This window comes from Anabrus simplex, chromosome 1 (genome assembly GCF_040414725.1).
Source record: "Anabrus simplex isolate iqAnaSimp1 chromosome 1, ASM4041472v1, whole genome shotgun sequence".
NCBI classification, from domain to species: Eukaryota; Metazoa; Arthropoda; class Insecta; order Orthoptera; family Tettigoniidae; genus Anabrus; species Anabrus simplex.
The window spans coordinates 372,054,539-372,081,285 of record NC_090265.1 but is presented as its reverse complement, the minus strand read 5'-3'; the positions used below and the strand labels follow the sequence as shown (position 1 = coordinate 372,081,285).

The following is a 26,747-nucleotide window of genomic DNA, read 5'->3' as shown; positions in this document are numbered from 1 at the left end:
GGAGTGACGAGTTAGAATTAACTGATACTGCAGTAGCTTCCGAGTTCCGGTCTTCATTTAATAATTTCGTAACAACAGTCTTAACCTTATCAAATTTGAACTTATACTCGTCAGCCATACTGATTTCTTTGTCTAACTCGTCATCCCTAACCTCCACGTTCTCAATCATATTAGCGAAGATAAGAGTATCCATACCTGTTAATTCATGAAATTTTGTTTCTAATAGATCCATATGTGCACTAATACTTTCCGTATCTTTCTCCGGCATCTGTAGTAACGCGTCGAGCTCATTGTAGATCTTGGTTATTGATCGCCGTAATACCGCTCTTGATTTCTTTGTCACAGCTATATTCACTTCCATGCTTGAAATACTACGTATGAAACTGTTTATATGATTATATAACTGTCTAATGTCCTGTCGCGGTCGCCAAATGTTGGGAATGCACTTCGAAAACGATAAAACACGGGTACAATTCCACAATAATCGAACACATTTATTTTAATACACATACATACATGGAAGCCATCTTGCGAACAACAAAAATGATACCAAACTAAAACTTGAAGTGTGTTTCTTTGCTTATTTCAAAGCTCTCGTAAACAAATCTCAGGAGTAACAAGAATCAAAGAGGTTACACTAACTGATCTCACACAACAATGTCAAACTCAAACTGAAAAACGGAATTCAGGGGAAAAAGAATGTTTGTGCCATGTGGAGTGTTACCGAGGTTTCTAGATTTGAGGAGGAACCCGGAGAGGGGTTTAATTTATATCGGTTGTGGTTGAAAGAGGATAAGAAGGATGCCTTATTTGAAGCTGCGAGTAACAGTAAATTACAGAAAATCCAGAGGGACAAATTGTTGGCAGTGTTATGTGAACACGCTGAGATTTTTTCTGAGAAACCCGGTAAAACACATGGTTATGAACATTCTTTTTCAGTACTGGATGACAGTCCTTTCAGCGGGCTACGGTATGCTATATCACACAAATATGACGATCAGATACAAGCGATGTTAGCTGATAGGGTGACTGAAGTGTCAAATAGCCCATATTTAAATCCGTTAATTGTGGTGCCTAAGAGTGATGGAAGTGTGAGACTGTGTATTGATGCGAGAGAGATGGATAAACGTATTTGTTCTAACCAGTTAAAATCGCAGACAATTGAAGAGTTATTTCACGGTTTTCAGGGTAAAAATGGTTGTCATCTGTTGATTTAAGAAGTAGCTTTTGGCAGATCCGTTTGAGAGTAGAGGACAGGCCTCTTACAGCAATTGGTCATAAGTACAGCTTGTATCATATTTAGCGCATTCCCTACGTGACTGACAAGTTCAGCAGCTTTAATTAGAGCATTAAATGCAACGTCAGGAGTCTGCGTAAGTATATAACGAGTCAGGCGGATTTTCCATAGATATGGGATGTAGGTCAGTAGGCTAGGCTATTCTTATCTCTTACATAATGTACCTGCCGCGGAGAGGAGTGACCGCTCTCTCGAAGTTGGAGTTTCGCGAAATTTGTTTTGCTGTCAAGACCAGTGGCGGTTCGTGCATGAAGGGCTTTCGGGCACCGCCCCGCCGCCTTTACTAAAACACGTAACATAATTTCGCTCCGTAGCTGATTATATAAAGAGATGGACAATGTAGCAAAGTCTAACTTATGGTTCTGTGTTATTCAGTTATTCAATGTTATCTTTATTGTTTTGGCTGTAAACGTTTCACTTTTTTTTATTTTCAAAGACAAGGCAAAGGCTGTCTGACCGTGGCATCCGTTCAGCAAGCACGATGGTTTCTCTTTGGTCCAGCACAATGTTTTCTCTCTAGACATTAGGCGGTCGGGTGCTGGCAGGAGAGCCCCCAGTAAGCTCCTAGAGTTTAACAAGAGTGAGGGGTGCGGGAGGAGCCTTGGAAGACGATTTGGGCTTGTCAGGGGAAGGAAGAGTGCAGGCGGGGTGTATGCTTAGAGCATTTAATACTTGAAGGTTATAATGGGCTGTCCGGCAGAGCCCGTAGCAATGTCGCCAACCACTTTACAATGTACCTAGGCCTTTTCCCACACGTCTTACGTTAACTGTTGTTAGAGGTTAATTCCAAAACTGCTTACAAAACAATGGATTCCATTAGACTGACTATTTAAACAATTCAGTTCTAAAAATAAGCTAAAATAAATATTTAAAATCTAATCATAAGGTGACGGCACTATTTGTACGTTGGTCACATTTCTTTGAGATTTGAGGAAGCCGAAAGGAATTCTGGCGTGCATTGTTTATTTGTTCTCGTGAATGTCATTGTCGTTTGTGATCAGTGAAACAGGAGTAGCCGTGATTGCAGTAGCTGTTAGCCGGCTAATGTGTGTGTGTTTAAATGCCATTGTAGTGTAGTGTTGCTGTGCAAGTGTCCAGTAGATAAAACTACGGTACCATAATAGTTTAAATAACATTGTAAATTCTACCTTCAGTTTTAAGTGTCGTTTTAATATCTTCATTCGTGTGTTTAGTACTTACCTGCCCATTTGAAAACAAAATGTTACAGTCTTCATTTAGGAAGACAAGGAAGATGAATTCTGAAAATAGTATTTTAAGTAGTGACGGGAATTTAAGTTTTGAACATAGGATAGAATTGAAGAAATTAGGGTCTTCTCGGCCGAATTTAAATATTGCACAAGAACAAAAATGCATATAGGCCTACTAGGAAGTTCAGTCCGTCACTTTATAAGCAGGCTGACTGGCTCTGCGGATGTGAGAAAGAATGCGTTCTTCTGTTACTCTTGTTTAGCAATGAATGTCGTTGACGCTCCATAGACATCATTCGGGGTATCAGACATAAAACACCTAGGTGAAGAAGTGAAAAAGCATAAAATGAGCGAGAAACATATAAACGCTAGTATTGAATTTGCTATGCTTGGTAGAGTAGATATTCGATGCGAATTAGACAGCGCATACAGATTTAAAATTAAACACTCAAATGAACAGGTTTCGAAGAATCGATACATTCTTAGTAAATTAATTGATGCTATTAAGTTCTGTGGGAAGTTTGAACTAGCGCTCAGGGACCACGTCTGTCTGATAAACCAGGCATTTTTCGAGGTTTAGTCAATTTAATGTCAGAGCTAGACAGCACACTGAAAGAACATATCGAAAGAGCAAATAACAGAGTATTTGTTGGGTTATCTAATACCATACAGAACGAGCTTCTGAATTCAATCTATGCCGTGTGGCATCAAACGATTTCGGAAGAAATCTCTCAGACAAATTTTGTGGCAATTCAAGTTGATGAAACCACCGATTGTTTCACCTTATCTTAACTCGTTTTTGTTGTACGGTACGAGCTGGGTAGCAAAATAAATGAAAAATTCATAAGTTTTGTGTTGCCTGATAATCACTCAGCAGAAGTATTCTGCAGTATTCCAGGAGTTGGAAAAACTTAAGCTGGACCAAACTCCGGACAAAGTCATTGCGCAGACGTACGACGGCCATTCAGTAATGAGTGGAAGGCAGACTGGCGTTCAAGCAAGGGTCAAGGTCGTTTACAAAAACGCTCATTTTTTGCACTGCTACGCGCATCAATTAAATTTAATTGTTGAGCGATGCGCTACTCAGAATAAGCAGGTCAGGATCTTTTTTTAGTAATTTAGAAGGGTTTTCATAATTTTTTTCAAAATCTGCGAAACGAACTGCTGTTTTGGACGAAGTGGTAAAAAGGCGCATCCCAAAAATTGCCACCAGAAGGTGGAACTTCAAGGCACGATGTGTAAGTACGGTTTTTATGTACAGAAATCGTATTTTCGCTACGTGATCGTTCTGCATCGGAAGAAGATACATACAGTGTTTAGCCAGTGTCATCGGATTATTATTATTATTATTATTATTATTATTATTATTATTATTATTATTATTATTATTATAATAATAATAATATTTCACCTACAATTATCGTGGTGCTGGACAGTGAAAACTGGGCCGTTGGAAGGGGGGGGGGAGGAGATGACGGCACAGCCCTGCCAGAGTAAAATGTCACGAATCGCCACTGGTCAAGACGGTGTGTGTGTGTGTTGTGTGTGTGTATACTATAGACACGAGTTCATTACCAAGGTTACGTCTGTTCTCCTTATGTAATGCATTATATGGAGTAACCTAGAATTTGATTTGCTATAACAAGGAACATTAATATTGGAGATTAACCCGCGAGTGGTCGCTAGCCGAAATGTACCGTGACTGGTCGCGCGTTAGACTTTCTCTCACATTAAAATAAATATATTTTTCACAGTTTTGTGGGGCGTAAGGCTGAAATTTACTACTGAAATGAAACGCAAGTTCTACCTTATATATTTGAGATAAATGAAATGAAATGGCGTATGGCTTTTAGTGCCGGGAATGTCCGATCACAAGTTCGGCTTCCCAGATGCAGGTATTTCGATTCGGCTCTCGTTGTGATAAGGATGAAATGATGATCAAGACGACACATACCACCCAGCCCTCGCGCCAGCGAAATTAACTAATTATGGTTAAAATTTCCAACCCTGCCCGGAATCGAACCCGGGACCCCTGTGACCAAAGGCCAGCACGCTAACCATTTAGCCATGGAGCCGGACATATTTTAGATAAAAATGAAATGATTAGCTGTTTATTAAAGACACAAATTACTACTTAAAATAACATATGCAATGTACATAAAAATAACTTCCGTCCTGAAGTTGTAAAAAATAAAATCTCACACATGCATTATATCTAGTAATATTTATGTACAAAGCAAGGTTTCTGAACACAATTACATTTTCATAAACAAGAAATACTCATAATACAAATACTAACGCGTACAACAGGAGTAAGTTTCCCGCTCCACTTCAACATAACACCAACGTCATTAGTCGCACGATGAGTGAAACTCACGTAGCGTGCACGAACACATAGGAACCTTTGTTCTGACCAGGGAAGGGGGTGCTTACCCTTCAAATGTGAGTCGCTCTACTCACGACAGTTATACACTCGGCTAGAAGGGGGAACAGTCACCTTTCATCACTGTGAAGTAATATCACAATAATAAATAATGTGAGAGAAAATCTCATATAGCGACCACTCGTAGGCTAAGATTTGTAGATTCCCTGAAGAATATATAAAGTCATCCTAAAGACTTGCAATAATTTTACCCTAGGCTAAAACCACGTGAATGTGTTAGCGTGTGTGAAGTGATAGTTATACAGCAAGAACGTATGAACACTTGAAAGAGTAATACGGTATATTTTGTTTGTGTTACTTTTTTACAGGTGTAAATTGAATTGTCAATCAAGTGTTGCAAACACTGGATTCATTAAAGCAGCAAGACATGATGAACATTTGGAAAACTGAGACATCAAAAGCTCGCTAAGTTATAATATTATGTACTTTTTAGGAAATTTTGAAGTGTTATATAATATCTCGTGAAATTAAATTGTGTGTGTAATCATCAAGATGACAGTCAGGCGTAAAAGAGACCAAGATGTAATCTTGTGAAATATTGTTCCATGTGTTTTGTTGTACACCGAGGGAGCTGCTTTACACACAAGTGTAGGCACAAGTGAAATGTACGTGGCAGAGTGTAATTGTGAGCCTCCAACTGAAGTGCCACTTGTTTCGGGCTCAGAGGGGCGAATGTGATGTTTGAAACACCACAGCACGTACACAATTTTCGAACTGTGTAATTAATTGGAAAGATGTGGATATATTTCATTAGCGGTCGGTCTTTTTAAATGATGTTTATATATAGGGATTTTAGTCATCCATGTCACATCATCATCTCATTTCTTTGTATCAAGGCTATAACGTATTCTGAATGAACGACTTCTTGAGTAAAGTAATAAAACATCAATTGTATTAATAGCTTGCAGTAAATTTCCAGTAGCCGAGGTCAGGTGACCGGACTCACCATGCTAATTTTAGCCCATTAACAGGAAATATACGTCAACAAGCTTGCAAGATTCCTTACCCTTCCATATTTTAAAGAGACAGTTAAAGCCTACTTTTCGAAGTTCGCTACATAACGCTTCGATTGCCCGGGAAAGTTCAACCTATGTGAATGGACGTTATGGAACAAGATTACGGATATACAACGATGGATAGGAGAAGGGATAGTACATCAGATCTTACGGGACCATGTGATTCGGTACATGGAAGGAGATTTTGGAACCTATAGGTACATCCACGACAAGAGCTGGAGAGGGCAATACTATCGGTCATTTCTAATCTATTCTATCATTTCATCGGACGAGGGCTGTACACCTTGACATCGGAGAAAGTATTAACTGCTGAAGATCTTAGTTCACTTTGCATCTGAGTAGAGCACTACTCAAAATTACTCTCATTGAGACCTGATTATCTCAATGACGACAGTTAGTCAACGAAAGACTGGTTTTGACTGGTATAGGATAGGAGAAATTTTGTTATGTATTTAGTTACGCTACAATTCTGTAATATGGAAGAATACAAGTGTATTCTCTCCATGAACGTAACCCAAGATGGTTTTGCTATTGAAATTAGGACTCATTACAATATTATGTAAGGAGTACTGTAGGAAGTGTTTTAAGTCAGGAAAGTCATTGTTCAATTAGTAAAGCTATGCACGAATCAGAAATAGGACTGTTACCTAAAACGAGAAATGACGACGCCAGCACGAGATCCATCAAACACCAGCTGCTACATAGATCGTATCCAGATAACAGAGTCTACAAATGGTGAGCTAATGGCATAAATTACTGCAAGTTTCCACGCAACAGTTCAGTTTCTTAAATTTTATTTCATTCAATTTTTATTTTGCTTCCATAAGTTCAGAGTTCGTATATGCGCAGTCACGTTTTTCATCCTAATAAATAGTTATTTAATTGGTTATTGCAGAAATTCTTATTAACGATCTTTAACTTCCAAGTTAGTGTGTACTTAATGGTTAGTGTTCCGTCACCCTACCTCTAGGAGTATTTAGAGTCTCATTACCTATTATTATTATTATTATTATTAATTATCAACTATCGTCTTCAAGCCATAAATTTGAAGGCTGGCGCTCACGGGATATTGCTTAGGGAGAAGTATATGAGCAAGTATGTATTTATATTAAAACTAAGGTGACCCGGCATGTCGCATATTGTCGCACATCCATGGTGCTAGAGTGGGTACGTCACAATATCTATTAATTCCTTAATTCTATTCCTTTCTTTATAATACTTCTACAGTTAACACTAATGCTGGGGCTGTACCTTAATTAAGGCCACGGCCCCTTTCTTCCCACCCCTAGACCTCTCTGTCCCATTGTCGCCATAAGACCTATCTGTGTTGGTGCGACGTAAAGCAACTTGCAAAAACAGTTAACACTAACACTTTTATGTCATCCCTAGTATCCTTATCATTGCCATTTGCCTGAATGTACCTCTCTATAACTTTTCTAAAGAAACTTCCTAACTTATACGTAGGTAGAGTCATAAGTCATGGCAACTATTTTTTTTCTCGCAAACAAAAGAAAAAACAGAAAATCTAAGATATGCATTTGGAAACGTACGGTATGTACTTGCGTATGATGCCACTAGATGGTGCACGTAAACAACAGTGTGGGTCTAAGCATGCCCCCAAATTCAGTGTGTGAGTGAGAGCGTCACAAAATGGAAGTCAACAAGCAGGAGCAAGGATCATATATTAAAATAGCAATTCTCCCACCTTATCCACCTGATCTGAGCCCACGTGACTATGATCTATTCCCCAAAGTCAAGAAGCCATTACGTGGACAATGGTTTGCTAACAAAGAGGACATTGCAACAGTACTTCGGAGAGAGGTGTCACACGTTAGCGATACACATGCAGCAAATGGTATTCAGCGCCTGCCCCACTGCTGGCAACGCACAGTGGAAACCTTCAGTGATTATTTTGAAGGTCTGTAACCAGTGGAGACCTGTCTTTTGTACGTAGTCTTGTATATTTGCTGTGTATAGCATAATAAAACAATGTTTACCAATGGCCCATATTCTGTCAATTTCATACGAGAATCTCCTGAAGTCAGAATTTGCCTTCAGGCACTATGCATAAGTACATGCCCTATATTTCCAAATGCATATCTTATATTTTCCATGTTGTCACCTGTTCACAAGAAAAAAAATTAGTTGCCATGACTTATGATACCAATATAAATGGTCCGTTATTGGATATCATAAATTTTCCAGCTAACTCATTGCTGGTTGTCAGCGTTTCGCCCCCGTGTGCTAGGCTGGGCTCATCAGTTGGTACCTAGCACACCTACCAAGATGCTGGTTAGCGCATACCGTGGAGGCCACTGCGTAGGATAATTGTAGCCACCGGCAGTGCCAATGCACTATGAGAGACTTCAATTGATGCCTGCTTGGCCATCAGATGATATCGATGTTGATTCCCATGGGGAATCTGAAATATTTGTTCCGAATGAGTAAATTTATAATACCAATATAAATGGTCCGTTATTGGATATCATAAATTTTCCAGCTAACTCATTCCTGGTTGCCTGGTTCCCTCCTCTTCTACTTTCATCACCACCTGCCTTAAACTGATTCATAGATAACACTCTACCCTAGTTCCCTTTCCTCCACACACTATTTCCACATGTCTAACAAAGGAATCCCTCATGACCAACCCCACCCGTATCATTTGATTCCTTTCCCTCTTGGACTCCATTATCTTACTTGATGGCAGCAGAACCTAATTCCTCCTCCTTTTCTTACCTCCCATGATCCTGTTCCATTTTTCTTTTCCTATCTCTATTCTATATTTCCCTTTCTTACCTCTTCCTTTCCTCCTACTTCTGCAATCCTCTGCAACAGTTCCCTGTTCCTCATCTTCCCTCTGCTGTTCTACCTGCAGTGACTCATACAGATTTTTCACCGATACCTTTCCTGAATTCTGCTCCTTAATAGAGCCCTTAGACTCCAATTTCCTGCCCCTTAAAATGTTAGACCACCTGTCTTCTACAACTCCCCCCACTTTTCTTCCCATCCTTTTTGTACACCTACCATACCCCGTACAATTTTCGAGGGGGACCTACCTTCCTTGCTGTCCTCCAAGTAAATCCTAATTCAGTTTTCATTCTGTTAGGATACTGTAGGATAAATATATAATATAATATGCCTAAGTAGTATGTAGTGTAGTTAGTATACTAATTATGTTATTGTTGTGTGATCCTTGTATAATATTCTAGACAATAATTCATTCCTTTGTTTTCTTTTTTGTTTTTTTTTTTTGTTTTTTCACAGAAAGGTTATCTTATCTTTGAGCTGATTTTTCATTGTTCTGCAAAGAAGATTAAAGAATGGCTAATGAATAAAGGTGCAGGAACTGTGGTTGTGACTAAGCATTAAGGAGTATGAGGGAGGAGTTGGCAACCCAATTGTCTGCCAAGGCATATCTTAATACCTGCAGTGAATATGGAGGAATAAGCCATCTTAATAAAAAAATTCATAATTTAACCATTATCAATATTTATTATATCATAATATTAAAAAAATTAACAAAGTTATTCCACAAAAGTGAGTATAACACAACTACTAATTTATATACTTTATATACAATAAATACTGCATGTCCCTAAAAACTGGAATGTTAACAGTTTAATGAGAGCAAATGATGAGGTGTCTCAAAGAGGAGCTAACTCAATTCATTTGTCAAGAATAAAGGTTAGTCACATAAATTATCCACAAACATCTTCTTAAAAAATGCAAAATAAAATACTGTACCAACTGTTATACAAAACTAGTTTTCTTTGGTCAAACATGTAAAATTTTAAATACGTATGACACAGATGATTATTCCTCAAATGTATTTTAGTGTGTTCCTCCCAGGATTACCTCATGAAAGCTATCATTAAACTGTGACAAACATATTAAAAAAAAAAAAAAAAAAAAGCTATCACTCTTATAATAGCAGTCTTCAGAACATTATACTAGGTAATGATCGAAACAATAAAAATGAGCAATTCAACATGCAGTTGAATAAACATGTGACAAAGGAAGAATATACAAGGAACAATTGAATGTGATGTTATGGATAAAAGATAACCAATAAAACTTGAACATCCTTATCTAATAATAACATAATAAGCTTTGACCCTGTGTATGTTTTACAAGCAACCTTCTCACATCTAAGAGGATTATAGACCATATAGATTGAACAGAAGAGAATGCTTCAATTCCAACAAATAACTACATCAAATACTATCACAGAAATAAACTATTGTGACCTTAATACGAAAACCAAAACTGTAGGCAGTGTTCTTAAAATATACTACTACATACTGGGCACACTGACTGACCGACAAGCTACTTTACAACATGTAGTAGTGGTGGTGGTTGTTCTTGTTGTTGCTGCTGCTGAAGTTGGAAGCTAGAAAACCTCTTGGATATAATTTTATCACTCCTATGCACCTGTACCTTATTGCTGTGTCTAAAGTATTTTTTAGCTGTATTTATTTGTACCTACAATTGGGAAAGGTTCCCATAACTAATTATATGGTATAATAGCCCAATAATAATAATAATAATAATAATAATAATAATAATAAACTATATTCAGAATGGCCACTCTCAGTACTAGGATTCAAATCCCAGGGCAGCTCAACAGTGTACTGTTGGCATTGTACTCTGTAGCTGCCTCTGTGGATCAGCGGTAGAGTGTCGGCCTCCGGATTCCAAGATAGCGGGTTCAAACCAGGCAGAGGTAGTCGGATTTTTGAAGGGCGGAAAAAAGTCCATTCGACACTCCATGTCGTACGATGTCGGCATGTAAAAGATCTCTGGCGACACATTTGGTGTTCACCCGACAAAATTAATTAAATCTCAGCCATAGACGCCCAAGAGAGTTTCGGTTTACTCGGTCTGCCATCTAGTGGTGGCCTAGAGTAAAAAGGAACGTCGAAATTGACGAGCAGACAGCCAGATGGCGTCAAATTGAAATGTCTGCACACGGTAGCTGAGGCCATACGATTATTATTATTATTGTACTCTGTGAAACTATGAGATCTGATAACCCTTATTTAATGAAATAGTTACTTGTATACAGTATATCATAACTTTTATTTTTGAAAGTTTACTAATTCATAAAACATAAGATAATAAAGTATCAATATTAAAGACTATTTTCTATCTCGAACCAAACCATGATATGGTACCAGAGCCATCCTCAGTTATAAGCCGGAATCACGTTTGACACAGTGCAGTGGAGGCCAAGGCAAAAGTGCGGGAGTGATCTGTGTATGCTTTTTTATGTGTAGTTATGTGTTTTATTTTTCAATGATATGTTTGAGTATACAGTAGAAGTCTGCTATAGCGAGTACAGCATATAGCGAGAACCCCATTATAACACCAGTTTTTCTGTCCCTTGAAAATTCCTAAATAAAACTGCGTATTATCCTTTTGTTACAGCGAGAACAGTATCACGGATGCATCCGTTATTATGAGCGAATAAGCGCGTGCTATTTTTTCCATTATCAATATTCATGCACTCCAGTGATTATTCTGGATGCAATTCACCATTTTGGTATCATTTTCTCGCTATGTGCACTAGCAAGCTCTCTTGCTGACATTAGAAGGTGATGTCTGAGTCGATTAGCAATACCCACCGACTGTTGTTTTGTAAAGAAATTCCAAAATAAAAGAGGAGAAAATGTTTTCATAACAAACGCGTAAATAACGTGGTCAATAGCAGTTGTCAACTCGTTGGAAATAAAGGCTGAAATAAACGATTGCTTACTTTTAATGCTATATACTGAAATTAAGCAAGAATGTGATACACCTTGAGATATGGCAAAGTGCATCACTGATTTCATAGGATAGTTTATATTTTCTCGCGTCTTGTTACATTTCGGAAAGGGTGTTCACATGTACATATATAGCAAGAAGGTTATATTTCTCTACTGGCGCTGTTTTCATGATGCATATACTGTTAAGTTAGGTTACGTGACACTGTTCGAATAAGAAAACCAAAAAGTTGCCACAGAATGCGATCAATATCTTTGGTATACAATAATAAAGTTTTATTATGAATCCACCTGTTCAATACATTATAATGTTGTTACATTAAAATAACTTCATTAGTTAAAAAGTTCAATCATCTGTATAAAATCCATTAGTTCAACGAACGGTCATTGACAACTATAAGAACATATCTTTCCAACAGCATTCGCCGAGGTCACATGACAAGCATTTAAATTTCTTGAAGACCAACATTTATCCTGTTATAAGTTCAATCATCAAATTTGACGATAAATTTTGAATCTTTATAGACTCTTATCCACAAGGGATAAATAACTTTTTTACCAGATCTCATTACTAAGAAGATCCACAAATTGGCTCCTAAGATTGATCTTCACATCTTTCTAGGATTTTGGACATGATATATATATTATTTATTTTATATTTTAGTACTCTCTTTTCCATAATTTTAATGTATGTTCCTATTTAGCACATGTAATTGAGCCATGTATACAAGGATTTTATATTTTATGATTTTTGAATAGAATAAGTTTTAAGTTTGTCAAAAGTGTTCTAATGGTTCTTAAGTCTTTGTTACGTAAATAACAATTGTTTGAGATTCGGATTTGGCTGATGATGCTCTATAAGAGAGCGAAACATGTCCCATATGTAACTTTTTAACTAATGAAGTTATTTTAATGTAACAACATTATAATGTATTGAACAGGTGGATTCATAATAAAACTTTATTATTGTATACTAACAGATTTCAATACGGATTAAAACATGAGATTAGTCACTTGCAATATCTTTGGTATCGTTTTCTCGCTATGTGCACTAGCGAACTCTCTCATGGATGCCTGAGGGCAATGTCGGAGTCGATTAGTAATACCCGTCGATTGTTGTTCCGTTAAGAAAATTCAAAATGAAAGAGAACATCTTTTCGTAACAAATGCGCACATAGCATGGCCAATAGCAGTTGTTAACTCGTTAGAAATAAAGCCTGAAATATATGGTCATTTAATTTTAAATGCTATGAACTGAAATTAAGTGAGAAGACTACTACTACTAAAAAGTTTTCATTCTGTCCCTGAAGGGGACAGTAATGACAATAAAGATGTCTCTCAGGCCAGGGAGGTGTGAAACGGTGAAGGAGATGTTCAGAGAAGGTGAGGGGATTGGCGGCCGGGGCCTATACTAGGAACTGTCCTGGAATTTGCCTTAGTGCAGGAGAATGGAAAACCATTCTCAGGACAGCTGACGGTAGGGATCAGCCCCTCTCTGTCCCCTGAAAGCAAAGGTCCAGCCACGGAAGTGTCGCGGCCACCCTTCCTTTGTTCAGTTGGTCGGTCGGAGTGCAGAACCGGCGAACTACGGAACAGTCGTAGCCACCTGTAGGCCAAAGCCCACTCTACAACCGCCAACCAAGTAAGATTTCATAACTTAGTTTAAATTTTCTCGCATCTAGTAAATTTCGGAAAGGCTATATCCACATAAATTTATAGCGAGAAGGTTATCATTTTCCTACTGGCGCTGTTTTCATGATGCATATATGATTGTTATGCTAGGTGACACTGTTTGAATAAGAAAACTGAAAAGTTTGCCACAGAATGTGATCAGTCATCTTCAGTATCGTTTCCTATGTACGCTAGTAAGCGCTCTTGTCGACATTCGGAGGCGATGTCAGAGTTGATTAGTAATACCCATCGACTGCTGTTCTGTAAAGAAATTCTGAAATGAAAGAGGAAAATGTTTTCATAATAAATGCGTAAATGCAGTTGTTAACTCGTTGGAAATAAGGGCTGAAGTAAACAATCGCTTAATTTTAATGCCATATGCTGAAATTAAGTTAGAATGTGATACACCTTGAGATATGGCAGAGTGCATCACTGATTTCATAGGTTACTTTAAATTTTGGGTCACATAGCTATCAGCTTGAATTCAGGAGATAGTGGGTTCGAACTCCACTATCAGCAGCCCTGAAGATGGTTTTCCATGGTTTCCCATTTTCACACCAGGAAAATCCTGGGGTTGTACTGTAATTAAGGCCATAACTGCTTCATTCCCACTCTTAGCCCTTAGAATTTTTTTTGTGTCTAGTTTATTTCGGAAAGGCTATTAACATGTAAATTTATAACGAGAAGGTTATCATTTTTCTACTGGTGTTTGAAATATGTTTTCATGATACACATACAGGTATCTTAAGAATCATATATATACTTTCGAAGTTATGTGTTATATGCTGGTGTGTCTATACTAGGCTTCTGCCCTTTCAGAATGAAATTGAACATATGCATTCACGTAGTATCAGAATTTGAAAACAAACTAATGTGTAAGTCGTGGTGTGGCTTTTCTCCGCGAAAATGCAAGTTTTGAACAAACTGACTGCCGTTTCATGCTAATTTTAATCTGAGCGGGTTTTTCTCCCGACTTTTACGAAAAATCAAATATAATGACAATCTGCTATAGCGAGTAAATATTTTGCAGTTATGAATTCTTGCTATAACAGATTTCTACTGTGTATTACGAAGTAAGTGACTGAATAAGCATATGAGAACCTAATACAGAAATATGGGAAGGCATAAACTGAATTTGGGTTATAAATAAAATGTTTCTGCACTTCAAGTCCTTGAAAACAAGAAGAAAATTTGGATTAGAAAGGTTCTGGATTTACATTCAATTGACTGTAGCCAATTAGAAATGTCTAATTCTGTCAAAACTTGTGATATTAGGCCCAATATGGCAGTCATAAACAAGTTTAACTCACTTTTATCATGTGACTGAGATGTTGTGCATTAAATGAGAGAGAGAGAGAGAGAAATATTTACTTTGTTGGCATCTGACGACTACCAGGAAGACTACCTGGATTGTGACAATCTTCTATTTCTATATAGAGCTGCTTTAGTAAGGGATGAAAATCAACAGTTGTAGTTAGAATGTGGTCACTGTGGGCATAACACTAATGGTCTAATAGTTTGCTTATTGTCTGCATTTTTTCAATGTCATATCAAATAATTAGAGAAAGCAGATGAAGAGCAAGAATTACGTAAGTAGGGAGGATAAAAACTCCACAACACTCCACAAAAATTGAGCCTGTGAGAACTGTTCTTTAAGTGTTCTGCTTTTATGCAGGTAAAATATGTATTTCAAACCTCATTGAATGCATTTACTGATGTGAGCACTTCTTAATATCATTTTATGAAGAGTGTGCATTTGTCATAATCGTTTTGGTGTAAAGGTCATTCAAAGTAGTTAGACACGCTCCCTTTTCTCTCAGTTCCGCTTGACAGATAGGTACAGCATTGCCAAGTGTACCTTCCGGCTTGTAACTGTACACAGATATGTATGGTACCATATTTCCTTTTGAATGTCCTCTTTTGAAGAAAACCCTGTAGCAGCAAGATTTTGTACTATTTAGACAACATTCATTGGTGATGTAGATTCTTTCATGCAACAAAGGCTAATAACACTTGTTACAAACAGAACTGAAGATGTGAAATTTGCAATTCTACTGATCCAGCCACAACAACACAATTTCACTGTATGAATGCCCACAAAACGGACAGTAGTAACTCTCATGTTAATGGCAATATTTGGCACAACTGATATGAACTTACACCGGCTACCATAGCCATATTTTTAATGTATGACCTAACAAACACATTGAATGAGTCTGAGGATTTAGTTCTGTATTGTTTAACATACAGAATGAAGAAAAATTTATTAATTTATAATTGTTAGGTTCTTCAGTGTGTTGAAACAAATTTATGAATAAACAAATTTATTAACTACCTGAAAAAGAAACAACTCAATTACAAATCAATATCTTTTTTTTTTCAGGTATAATACTGTTGTTTTTTCTTTTTCAAGCAGTTTATAAATTTGTTTATTCATAAATTAGTTTCCACAGACTGAAGAACCTAACAGTTATAAATTAACTGAGTTGAAACTGAAAAGAAAATGGTTTCAAATATCACCCCAAAAAAATACATTATAAGACTTAACTTTCCAAAGGGTTAAGTACTTTTGCAAAATTGAGTAATATTTATTGTTAATTATACCGTATTTATTTGCATAACAGACACTACCGCATAAAGGACGCAGATCTATTTTCCCGAACAGCTTTAAAAAAATACCCCATGTAATGGACGTATTTCATTTTCAACAAACATTGTCTTAGAAGTATTTAAAATCTTAACACTGGATGGACTGCAGTATGCAATAAAAACTAGTAAATTGATTTCAATAGATGCACACTCAATTGTGCTGATCAAATAATACATTTTTTTCCACAAAGGATAGTAATTATTTCCATTGCATGTGTGTAAATGGGATGGCAGTATGGTGTGTGTGTGTGTGTGTGTGTGCGTGTGCGCGTGTGCGTGTGCGCGTGTGCGTGTGTGCGTGTGTAATATTTATAGATGATGACGAGAAGTGAAGGACGGAGTAGTCATATTCAAATTCAAGTTTTTAAAGAGCATGTGAAAGTTCTAATCATGATTGGTTCTTGTTACATGCACAAAATAAACTGAGGCCTTGCTAATAACCCAATATCGTTAGAACGCCTGCAGTAGTCACAAATGAGGTAAATCTACATGTTAACAGTAGCAATAATGTTGTGTTTTTATCAATAATTACTGCTGTACTTTATTTCCAATTTTAAGGTACACTGTATGCCATCTGTGTATCCATTACTTAAGTTACACAGCTGAAAATGATGGAAAATTGGAAGACAGTGTCTATTATGCAGATAAATATGGTAATTATCTGTGAGTATACAGTACTGGTAATGCTGCTTAATATTCCATGTGGAAATAATTCAAATTTTGAACTAAGTGGCCAACAAGCTACGCAATGGCTAGAAATGTTATATAACATAAATATATTTTTTAAATGTTATCACAGCAAATGTAACTGAGTGTGGTCATGAAATAACTTTACTTAGTGGCCTGAAGATATGTGATGCTCTATCTATAAAATAGAAATCCATGTATGTATGCAGTTTTATAACAATGCTTAAATATATTTGTTTGCCATTTAGTCCCATTAAAAGGTCAAGTCTTAAATTGATCTATTGTCAAGTATTGCTTTAACTCCATTCTTATCAATAAAACTATAAATATTAAAACTTATAAAGAAAAAAACCGTATAGAAGACATTTGAGTATTTTTCCTTAATGATTTGGGCTTTAAATTAAACAACTTTCTTCTATTATACTTAAAACTGTAGTAAACACTTTTTTACACAATCATTTGTCAAATATACAACATAACACAATAAAACTAGATCATGTTTAACATGTTGACTGCCTTATCTCTTGAATATGAAAAGTAGAAATAATGAATCTTAAAAGTTCTTAACTTTTTCTTAAATAAAAATATTACATACTTCCAATATACATTATATTTATACATGAACATTGAAATATATTGACATCTTGACTACTTACACATTATATACATAATATACTGAAACAGTGGTGTAGATGAAGGCTGAATGAAAGACGGAATTCATGAATTGGTGCAGTAATACACAGTTCAACGAGTTTCTTTTAAGAAAACTTAATTAAACATAAAAATTAATGTATTATGTACAAGTCTCTTGAATTTGCTACTCTAATTGCACACAAAATATTACTAGCAGTTCTCTCCAAGATTGCATTGCATATGAACTGCTCTCTGCCCCTTAAATTATCTTAACTAAAGGAAACAAACTATGTGACTAGCATTCTATGAGCAGTAGTTCTATGCATAAAATCATGAGGATTTTCAGGGAACAGTGAAACCAAGTCCTTCCTGTAGATTGACGTGGAGATCAGTCTTCTCTTTAACATCCCTTTTTGTTGTTGTTGTTGTTGTTGTTGTTGTTGTCAGTTGTTCTTCTTTGGACTGCACTATTTTTATGCAATAAAAGAGAGGATAGTATTTAATAACTGGCGGTGTCGTGTATAAATATATCCATGAGTATTCATAATACACTCACACAAACAAAATTAAAGGAAAAAACCCATTGAAGATCTGAGTATAAGTATGCAACTAGAAGGCACAAAAGCAAAGTTGTACGGTAACCTCATAACACAACAGAAGCCACCCAAGTTAAAGAACACAATCAATGCCAAAAATGAGCAGGTTAATGCAAGATGTTCTCAACTGTTCTAAACGTTATGGTCATGCATTATTTGTGTGATTATCAGAACTATAAGAGGTTAGTTGGTCATATATTGGCAGCAGTACAACATACTCACTTTTCTTGATTTTTTAAAGGCAGAGGTACAACAAATAAAATAAAAAATGCTTCTTTGAAACCACAATTATTCCAACCTAGAACCTGTAGCACATATCAGGGATGTCGATGAAACAAGAATATCAGTAGGAACTGTCTGTATTGAGCACATGCTGTAGCAGCAAATGAACAGTCTTTGATATGTCTGGAAAATCAATGTAGCCAGCAGACATTTCTCCAATTTCTCCTCTCTCAAGGATGTTGGACGGATCATTCAGAAAAGGAATCTGATTTTAATGTGTGGTACACTGGCTGTAGTTTAAATATGAAACTGCACCATGGAAGGGTCCTCAGTGGCTATTATGAAATAAAAAGGTTGAAGTCGTGTTTAACAAAATTATCTTTTGTCTTCTCTGCCCAGTTCAGTTTATTCCACGGATGTTGTTTGCATTGTCATTGTGTGGTGGATCATATCCAATATTTCATTTTCTCTGTTAGTATGAACCTAACATCTTGTCCTATCTTATCTAAAATATCCAAAGTGCAAAATCCTTGTAAAGCACAATTAGCTGTCTATAAAAAAGTAAACTCAAATGGAATTTCATGAAATATTGCACACATTCTTAAAGGAAATTATTTTCTAACTATGCTTTACTTTAAAATATTGACTTGAAAATATAGTATTTACAAAATTGTTAGCTGAAGGAGACAGTGTCTAATTCTTGCATAATCAAGCCAATACTACTGGACCAAGTGGGCCAAAATTTGGTATTAGTATATATCTACGATGAACTAGCCTGCCTGGTGTAGGGACAGTGTGCTTGCCTCTTACCCAGAAATCCTGGGTTCAATTTCCAGCCGATACAAAGATTTTAATTCTGGACCGAGGTATGGAATAAAGTTTGCTCAGTCTCCTGAGACCAACTTAGGAACAAACTCTGATACTAAACGCAGCAGACCTGGTCACAAAAGTCAAGCGATGTCATCACAATGACCATATGGAACACAAATATCTGCAAGCCATCTGGCTGGACAGCAGTCATCTTGGCAAGCCAAAGCCAAAAATAGGCTGTATGTGCCTTGGTTGAGGATTATATTTGAGATGCTCGATCAACACATAGGGCTATTTTGTAGGTATGTATAGAACCTGCTGATGTTTTAACTGTTAAAGAACAAAACAATGGATAAATCACAAAATTAAGCCCAATAAATGTACTTGGAATTCTATTTCCTACACAACAGGCCATACAAATTTTCCTTGTAACTGCATTTTCCAGGAGATCATTCTTTTACATAACATCACCAACAATCGGCCAAGGAAATGAACAGTGATACAACATAGGGTATAACCAGGCTAGATAATGGAAAAGCGCTATCTTTTTTTAGTTTTAACTATATTTTCAGTTTATTTCAATGTATTACTGTATAGTTTTCATCAAGATGATAATCCTCTTCAATTTCATCAACTATCCATCATATGTATCAATGTGGCCATTTCACCTTCAGTGCTGAAAACTACAACTACAATAATCAGTCACAAATGTACCTTTCCAATTATTCATTTAACATAAGTATCCATTAAATCAACTCAGGAAAGAAAAGGAGATGAAGAGATTATATGACCATTTGGATATGGGAAGCAAAACAAGGCTGGAGATATTTTGGTAGACTTTTGTAGAAATGAGCTGATCATTGGTAACATATGGTTTTGAAAGAAAGGTAACAGGGAAATGTTGGTAGATGTAACAGCCCTCCCAAGTGAATCTTTTGAAGGACATCACAGAGTTGTGATAGCTAAGTCAAAGATGGGAAAGATACAAAAAATGTCAGATTAGGCAGAGAAAGTTAAGGGTGTGGAAATTGCAAGAGAAGGAAATAAATGAAGAGTTCCAGACACACATTAAAACAAGTATACATAAGGAAGACATCGGAAGGGTCGAAGAAGAATGGGCGTACCTTAAAACAGTCATGGTGGAGTCTGCAGAAAAGATCTGTGGAAGAGTATCAGAAAGGAGGAAAGATCAAGAAACACCCTGGTGGATTGACAGGGTAAAAGATAAAGTTAAGCAGAAGAAAAAAAGCTTGGGAAAAATTGCTGAGAAACAGAACAACAGAATGCAAAACAAAATACAGGTACTGCAAAAAGGAGTGTTCCAAGATGGTTCAGGAAGAGAAAAAGAAATGCTGACAAAAAATTCACTGTCTCTGCAAGGCGATACAACTAGAAGCAAAAAGATCTTATTCCAGTGGGTAAGAAAGAAGAAAAACCCAGGTGAAGGTGCTAACTTCACTAAAAATGAACAAGAGTAAGTGATGACACAGGAGGATATATTGCAGGGGTGGGGAAAATACTTAGAACAGCTTTACAATGTGCAAAATACCTCAGTACAAGGAGAAATTGAAGTACCAAGTTTACTGCAGATGGAAGATAAGGAAACCTACAATGACTTATACATGGAAGAGATTGATATAGCAAAGCTGAAATGGTTTGGACACATGATGAGAATGCCAGGAGAGAGAATACTAAAGAGAACATTCATGGATACAGAGACTACAAAGAGTCCTAAGGGATGGCCTAGAATGAGATGGAGGAGCTCTGTTGTGGACTGTATTGCAAATAGAGGAGTCGATAGCAAAAAAGTACTAGAAGAGGAGTGGTGGATGAAATGAGGCAAGGCAGCTGGAATTGACGAGGTCACTATAGAAATTATAATAGCAGCAGGAGCAATTGATCTACAGTGGTTGTATAGACTGTTCAGAGTGATATGGAGAGAAAAGACTGTTCCAAAAGAGTGGAAGAAAGGGGTCATTATATCAATTTTCATGAAAAGAGACAGGAAGCAATGTGAAAATTACAGAGGAGTGACACTGATACCTCATACAGCTAAGATCTTTAAAAGAATCTTGGATAGACGAATAAGAGAGAGTAGAGGGAAAATTGGCAGAACACCAGTATGGATTCAGAAGAGGCAGGTCCACATTTGACCCAATATTTACATTGCATCAAATGATGGAAAGGTATTGGGAATATGGAAAGTAAATGGCAATAATGTTTCTAGATATTGAAAAAGCATATGACAGTGTCCCAAGGAATTTGGTATGAAAAACATTGACAGACACAGATTGCGAATGAAACAATGCAAATGGTAATAGAATTGTATCAAAGTGCAAAAGCTGTGTTATAACCAAAGTGGATCAAACTGAATAGTTCAGAGTTGAGACAGACTTAAGACAGGGAAGTGTATTGTCTCCCTTACTCTTCATTATCATCATGGATAGAATTCTACATAACGTCAAAGAGAAGATGATGGGCGAGCAAGTAAAGTCTATGCTCTTTGCTGATGACACTGTAGTTTGGGAAGATAATGAAGAGGAAGTACAGACACAAGTTGATTTATGGAATAAGGAGATAAGAAATTTTGGAATGAAGATTAGTACTACAAAAAGCAAGACTTTGATCATGACTAGAAGTAACAAAAAATCCAAGGGAGTGATGATAATAGAGAATGAACCTCTTGAAGTAGTGAAACATTTTGAATATTTGAGCAGCATGATGCCACGAGATGGAAATTTGGATGGAGAAATTGATTTAATAACACAGCAGTCTGCAAGTTTCTACCAGTGTGTGAGAGACATTGTATGGAACGAAGATGTGCCAATGAAGCGCAAGAAGGTTTTACACTCGTCCTATTATAAACCTATACTGACCTATGCTTCAGCAGCCTGGACGTTGACTAAGCGCAACCAAAGTAAGATACAAACAGCTGAAATGAGGTTCTTGAGAAGCATACAGGGAAAGACAAGATGAGATAGAATACGAAATGAGAAAATAAGGAGAAGCATGGGAGTGAGTAAACTTCAAGAAGATTGATACAGCAAAGCTGAAATGGTTTGGACACATGATGAGAATGCCAGGAGAGAGCTGAACGTATTAGAAATGTGGTGGATGTTATTACAATTAAACGTGAGGGTTGAAGAAATGGATTTAGGTTTCTGGTCCTTGATTAATTGCGATTTAGGTTTGTGTTTGATTTTGCCCATAATTTTTCTTGCGAGGCTCTCTTTAAAACCAAGCTATGGATCTGATAGTATTCAGTTCTTTTTTAAATTGTCTTAGATAAGGTATGATGATAGAGATAAGGTATGATGCAAGTGTGATAAACTGATATAACTTAAAACCAATATTCTCTGCAAGTAATGCAAGTATAGAGCTCAAATTATTATTATTATTATTATTATTATTATTATTATTATTACTTGTATGGCTATGAAGTGTTTACATCCATTTAGTATTAGTATTATCATTATTATTATTATTATTATTATTATGTAGCCGGATGATCGCATTGTGTGTGAGGTTATGCCATGAAACATGTACTGGAGGCCACTGCATAAGCTACTTGAAGCCACCGGTAGTGCCAATGCACTATGAGAGACTTTGTCTCACTACCACTGTATGCACTAGCCATGCGTCTTGGTAGGCGTGATAGGTACCAACTGACCAACCTAGCAAGCGGAAGTGAAACGCTGGCAACCAGGAATGAGTTGTATTAAAGTCGAAAAACCACCCATGCACATTAAAATCGGTATGAAACGGCAATCAGTTTGTTCAGAACTTGTGTTTTCGCGGATGATATCCACACTACGGCTTACTTGTTTGTTATTTTTTGAAATCCGATACTACATAAAAGTATATATTTAATTTCATTCTGAAAAAATTACAGTACCGTATTTCTCCGAATCCAAGACGAACCCCAATTTTACCTTCAAAAAATTAAAAATCAGGCTCAAAAAGTGCTCTGTAAATTCATATGAATGCCTTTATTGTAGAGTACACATTTTTAGACTATTTTTAGATGCCGAACATTGGCTTTCGTTATGCTGCATTTTTTGTGGCTGCACAATTATTCTTCATTTTCGCAGGTTTAATGACCATTAACTTAAAATTGGCATCGTAATACCGAAGATAACCCATTGAATATTTGCCGGCAATATCTATTCCATGCGTCTCTACAAAACGGCGATCAGTCAGGAAAATATTCTTGCTGTCCATAAAACTGTTACGGTACTTTTACTCAGCGTCAGATATAACCAGCTACCGCTACATGCACATCTCGCTTGTAGGGTTTGGCCAACTTCAGCGGCTAGAAATGTATAGGCCTAATCGCGGCAGTTGAAGGTCAATGAACGAGTTTACTGCGCCGCGGTATGGCTATTTCACCCTTGCTTTTTTCGTGCACATACCTCAGAATTTCATTTTCGACTTCTTTAAGCATCCTTGTTGGGGACTACTGAATGCATGTTTGTACAGTACCCGTACACACTTTTTTAGCTATCTTTGTCTCCACGCTGACGCCAAATATTGACTTTAGTTAGGCCTGTGCCATATTTTCTTGCGGCTGCACATTCATTCTACATTTCCGAGTGTTTAATAACCATTAACTTCAAATTGGCATCATAATATCGATGAGAATCCATTGAAAATTTGCCGGCAATACCTGTTCCACACATCTTTACGACTAACCATCATGAGAATATTCCTGCTGTCTATAAAACTTAATTTTATTAAGAGTCAGGTACAGTAGATAAGTTATAACTCTGCCACCGAGTAGCAGTGGCCTTTCTAAGAATTCGAAGGCTCGCATGTTTTGATGCCATTCTGCAGATTTGAGAAACATTTTTGTAGAGGCTAATAGAATGTCATTCTCTCTTCACTATTTCCCAAGATCCAGTGATGTTACACACAGGCACTGTACAACCGGTTGTCACAGCTAGCAATGTATATTAAAGAGGCGGTCGTTTATTTTCAACGAATTTTGTGTGTGTGCACGCATGCAGGGGTGATAAGAAGTAGGCGTGGTTACCGCGGTAGTTGCCAGTGGTTTTCATTACTGTTTGGCCGCGAATGCAAGACAACCCTTGACTTTTCGCGTGAGATTCTGAGGACAAAAGCGTCGTCTTGGATTCTGAGAAATACGGTACAGAGTTTTCTTCTTCAAATGGCATCACCTAAGCTAATCGTATACGTGCCATGAAAACATATTTGAAACGCATGTAGAAAAATGAGTTATCCTCACTAAATAAAAATTTACATGTGAATAGCCTTTCCGAAATTTAACTAGACATGAGAAAACATAAACTATCCTCTGTAATCAGTGATTTACTCTGCCATATCTTGAGGTGTATCAAATTCTTACTTAATTTCAGTATATAACATTGAAATTAAGTGATCGTTTACTTCAGCCGTTATTTTTAACGAGTTAACAACTCGTATCAGCCACGTTATTTACGCATTTATTACGAAAACTTGTTATCCTCTTTCATTTAGAATTTTCTTTAGAGAACAGCAGTTGTTGGGTATTAGTAATCGACTCCAACATTGCCTTCTAATGTCGACGAGAGACCTCGCAAATGCACATAGTGAGAAAACTATACCGTACCAAAGATGATCGAACACATTTTGTGGCAAATGTTTCAGTTTCCTTATTTAACAGCATGACCTATACTAACAACCGTACTATACACCATGGTGTGAATGGTCAGTAACAGATTATGTCTTTGCTTATATATTTGCGATTCATTTTTTGGCTGATGATGACATATATGTCGAAACCGGTCCCCAAGTTGAATAAAAGGTATTTGTAACATAAACATGTACCTAATTAGTATTGAAAAGGTTGAACCTAATAGATATCTTATCGTTGATATATTTACATGATAATAACCTTTCGTAATATAACCAGATGTGAGAAAGTATAAACTAGCCTCTGAAATCAATTATGCACTCTGCCAAATCTCGAGGTGTATCCCATTTTTACTTAATTGCAGTATTTAGCATTAAAATTAAGCGATTGTTTAGTCAGCCTTTATTTTTAACGAGTTAAGAACTGTTATCGGGCATTTTATTTACGCATTTATTACGAAAATATGTTCTCTTTCATTTCAAATTTTCTCTACGGAACAGCTGTCGACAGGTATTAATAATAGACACCGACATCGCCTTCGAATGTTAACGAGAGAACTCGCTAGTGGACATAGCGAGGAAACGACACCGAAGATAAATGGCTGCATGCAACATAATCGCTGGGGTGCATAAATATTGGTAACGGAAAAAACCGTGCGGTTAATCGGTCGTAATAATGGATGCACCAGTGATGGGGCTCTCGCTGTAACTGAAGGATAATGCAGTTTAATAAAGGAATTTTGAAGGGACAGGAAAACATTGTCGGTATATTAGGGTTTTCGTTATATGCCGAACTTGTAATAACGGACTTCTAATGGACTTAAAAATAAGGATCTGGCTTTCAACAGCCGTAGTTATCAAAAGAACGCTTCCAGTCACTATGTATTACATTCGGAAGTACAACTCATAACATACGCTAGTTTTCAGCTGGTGGTTTGGCACACCTTCTACAGCATGGCTTTATTCGGAAGGAGTGGCTTCTGCTACACATACGCCAACTGGGAATATCTGAGACCATCTCCAGAAACCATTTGCGAATAGATTCAAACTGCTTAGACTCTATAGTCGGGAACGAAACTATTTTTAAAAGATTAAAACAAAAGGGACCTCATATGCTCTTGATTGCAGTGCATGGCTGACACGGCTGACTCGATGGCAGAGAAGATGACGTCACTTGGAAGGATGACACGCCAGTAGCAGGGATTTTGGTGGCGCAAGACTATAATTCAAATAAAAGCAGTGATCAGGTTTACTGTGTGGTAGGCCGACTGCTCAACTGATAGAGACAAATGACTGGCCATTAAGTTCTTTTGTATCAATATTGCATAATATGATAATACAATAGCCTTATCCCTTTTCTCTACGCGGTCGAGTATGAAGTTAGACAAATCTTTGTAGCGAGTTTTTACGACTGTATACCCTGCCTCACGTCAACCTCATCAGAGGAATTAATGAGATGTAATGAATATTGTGATACGAGTAACTAAAACGAACTATATTTACTTTATATGTAGGCCTACAAGTCTTGTTCGCCATTTATTGTGAGTATAACTGAAATACATTCATAAGTTTGTTAAAGAATAGTGTAGAATGTTTACATGTACAATTTATAACTCTTTATAGCCTAGACCCACTTTACTTTTTGGCTGTAAAAGTGCGGGAAAAAGGGGTCTAATATGCGAGTAAATACAGCAGGTGTGATCTGTGTCGCACATGTGAATTTAGTGTAGTTCCATTTTAAAAAACAAAGTACCATAATCTCCGCAGATGATGATACCCTGGAAAAGCCCTGCACATACTATTATGAGCTGCTTCTTACCATAACAGCTTGGTCCTCTGTGATTTAATGTTTTATCTGGATAATAATGTTGTCCCTTAAAAGCTATCACATATCTATTTTTAATTTATCCATTACCTACGACAACATGAAAGGCATTAAATCATACAATCTACCATAGCGTACTTAAGAGAACATTTAAGAGAACTTTTTAGGAAGCGATGATATGAGTTGAAATGGTGTGATGTTTGGGACATCACTGTACATTTTTAATTATTGAACTATATATTTAATTGATAAGATGTATATATTTAATCACTGATAGGTCATTTTAAAATTAATATG

General features: G+C 36.8%; 1 protein-coding gene across 1 annotated transcript in view; it reads right to left on the bottom strand.

The window, feature by feature from the left end:
- Window positions 1-17,788: 17,788 nt before the first annotated feature.
- The window catches only part of tweek (transmembrane protein KIAA1109 homolog tweek), an 843,591-nt gene continuing 834,632 nt past the window's right edge, over window positions 17,789-26,747 (bottom strand). Inside the window, exon 93 of the mRNA XM_068226772.1 lies at window positions 17,789-17,833. The gene's annotated coding sequence lies outside the window, so the exon portion shown is untranslated. The remainder of the gene's footprint in view (window positions 17,834-26,747) is intronic.